General features: G+C 51.6%; 1 protein-coding gene across 2 annotated transcripts in view; it reads left to right on the forward strand.

Annotated features, from left to right (window-relative positions):
• The first annotated feature begins 188 nt into the window (after positions 1–188).
• The window catches only part of Kiss1 (KiSS-1 metastasis suppressor), a 6,685-nt gene continuing 3,692 nt past the window's right edge, over positions 189–3,181 (forward strand). The window contains exon 1 of one of the 2 annotated variants that reach the window (XM_005348486.3): positions 189–416. The gene's annotated coding sequence lies outside the window, so the exon portion shown is untranslated. The other variant, XM_026779895.1, reaches the window with a different exon arrangement.

The raw sequence follows: 3,181 nt of genomic DNA on the forward strand, positions 1-3,181 counted from the left end.
GGGGGGGCAGAGAGGGATAGACATTTCACGGATACTCTCCTCGGTCATTTTCTCTTCATTGTTTGGGGCAGAATGAGTCTCCAGCTGCAAGGGAGGGGTGTCAAGAGGGTGGAGAGGCTGAAAGAGTTAGTGAGGTTCTGAGAGCAGCCTTGGTGGATGGTTTCTGGGGGCGAGGAAGTCGCCGGATCCAGACAGCCAGGAGGCGGAAGCTGGCGGCAGGGCGTGGAGTCCCGAGGAGGGCCTGGGAGGGCAGAGGTGGGATTGCGCCTGGAGACGTCACCCACCTAGACCTCATAAAAGGGGCTGCAACCAGGGACCAGTGAGAGTAAACCCAGGAGCCAGTGGCTTCTCTCGGTGTGTTACAACTACCCAAGTGGCTCTTCTCCCTCCAGCCCTCCTGCCGGAACCCAGCCAAGGTAGGTACACTGCTGACAGCGCTTGGGACTGCCCTGACCTAGGGAAGATCTGGGAGAACAGACTTCAGTCCAAGGCCAGCTGAAACATCAAGTAAGCCAAAGCAAGGAGCACTGATTGTTCCAGACTGCCAGGCTGGCCAAATTATCCTGGAGTGTGTGTGTGTGTGTGTGTGTGTGTGTGTGTGTGTGTGTTTGTTCTTCTTGATTTTCAGTTAAGTTCTACTTCATGCACACGTGGCCTGTAGACTAAGCAGTTAAGAGTTACCAGGGTCTGGGGTGTCCATATGTGTGCATGCGTGTGACGTGTATGGTGAGTGTGGGAGATATGCGGTATGTATTCCGGGTATGTGTGCTGTACATTTTTTTACTTATTTATTTTGCTGTGTCTGTGTGTGAGCATAGTGCACATATGGAAGTCAAGAGAACAGCTTCTGGGAGTTGGTTTTCTCCTCTCATCCTGTGGGCGCAAGGGATCAAACTCAGATCGTCAAGCTTGACAGCAAGCACATTGATCTGCTGAGCCATCTCACCAGCCCATGTCGTATATAGTGTGTTTGTGTGTGCTTTATGTGTGGTGTGTGTGTCTATGTGGGGTGAGGGTGTGTTGGGGGCAGGCAGAGTTCTTGCATGGTACACATGAGAAGCACTGTCCCTGATGGGGCAGAGCACTACAGGGACAGAGAGACAGACATTAGGATCACCAGCCTTCCACCAGCCTGATACGGTGTGTTAATACAGTCCTGTCCTCCTCAGGCCTCTCTAGGATAGACCTGGGATGCCTCTCCCTCCCTAGAGAGCTCTAGCTCTGTATCCCCCATACCCACCCCTGTGTGCCATTCCAGCACCCTGGCACCAGTCCACACAGATCCCCTGAGGTGAGTGGCTTCTGCAAGTCCTCTTCATCGGGCTTCATCAGGGACACGCTTGCTCAGGTGCCACCAGCAGCCTGGACCCCCCAGGCTGGGCATCCCAGCTGTCATCATCTGGATTTTAACATGTGTCTGGTGTTATTTTGAAGTGATCTACTTGTCTACGTTGCCTATGAGCCAACTTCTTACACTAGTCTTGAGATCAGAGGTACTCTGTGCCAGCATCCTCAGCACCCAGCACCTAGCACAGCCCTAGGCTGGAGACAGTTGCCAGCAATGCCTTACACTGGCCCTGATAACCAAGGCTCTGCCTACTGGATTTGGACTCTACCCCACATTCTATTCAGGCCTTAAGGCAGCTGCAGAACGTATCTGGTTTTCAGGGTGTCACGGAGTCAGTAGCTATCTGAGCAGGCAGCTGGTGCCCAGGTGAATAGTCAATGGGCGTGGCCTACTCGTGATTCATGGGATGAGGGGAAAGCTGGAGCATTTCAGAGTCAGGATTTTTTTATTTTTTTTAACTTGGGGTAAAACTCATGGAACCTATCACTGTCATTGGCTAAACAAAAGCAAACAGAATCAATAACAGGTAGAGAAGGAGACACGAGGTTAATAATAGAAAGGCCCTGAAGTAGAAACCAGGGTACCGCAAGAGCCGCACACTGCCCATGACTGCAATCACGAGAAAGCTGACGTCAGATGGTGGAGAATCTGGTTCTGCTCAGCCCATGGACGCTTAGATACGTGACCAGTTCCAAACTTTTTAAAGAGCAGTGTGGAATCACTGAAAGACACTGAGTCCACGGATTTTGTGGAAACAATCCTAAAACATGTGAAAATGGTCTTGTCTTTATAGCCATTCACTCCATAATCATTTTTTGCTTTGTAAAGATTAGAATTGTTACGATGCTTCCATATTCCCTTACTTTAAAAGCAACTATAGACAGCCTTGGGAAGCTGGGGATGGGAGAGGTGTTCCACAGAGAACAGCACACCAATTGGTTGTGCAGTGCCAAATAGTTGCCCGTGCCGAGTGAGGGTTCTTACCCACCACTCCATGTGTGAGTCTGCAGTTGGCTGGGTGGAGGGACCGAGGAGGGGGCACAGAGGCAGATACATGGTGCTGAGAAACTACTCCGGAAATGGGTCACAATGATACTCCCCACCCCTGTCCTTGGACAGAAGCCTACGTTCAACCTGTGGTGCCGCCAGCCTCCTGGACACTTTGTCCTTAATCCCATTTGTTGGACACCTTCAAAGTGCTGATGAGTTTTTCAAAGAAAAATTGGCCTTGGGAGCTGGAGAAGTGGGGTGGAGTAGGGAGCAGGAAAGGAGGAAAGCAGAGTGGCTAGATGAGGGTCAGGCTACACAGCTCCTATCTCAGCAGTCAAACTGATGAGGCCAGTTGAGTTGACAACATACCAGAGCCCCTGAGAATAGAAGCATCCGATGGGCTAAGTGAGAGAAAGGCTTTTCCCGCGTGAATTACAGGCAATAAGACAATTTGATGATGGTCTCCAAGACTGCGGAGAGCTTTGCGAATGTGTAAGATGATTGCCCTCCTTCTTCGTTTTTTCCTGGGAGAGATAAGGAATTGGATTTCTGTTCTAGCAGGAGGGCTAAGGCCAGATTACAGAAGGTGTGTGTACCCTGGGGGAGAGCACCAAAAGCTGCGCATTTAGACAGAACCCAGCACTAAGGGGAGGAGGGCTGGATCCCAGGATCCCAGGAGAATAGCTGAACCTCAGAGCACACTCCTGCATGACCTCATCTACCTCCCCCTCCCTGGTCACCCCCATGGGCACACTCCTGCGTGACCTCATCTACCTCCCCCTCCCTGGTCACCCCATGGGCACACTCCTGTCGACCTCATCTACCCCCCCCTCCCTGATCACC

This window comes from Microtus ochrogaster, chromosome 6 (assembly GCF_000317375.1).
Source record: "Microtus ochrogaster isolate Prairie Vole_2 chromosome 6, MicOch1.0, whole genome shotgun sequence".
Classification (NCBI taxonomy): domain Eukaryota; kingdom Metazoa; phylum Chordata; class Mammalia; order Rodentia; family Cricetidae; genus Microtus; species Microtus ochrogaster.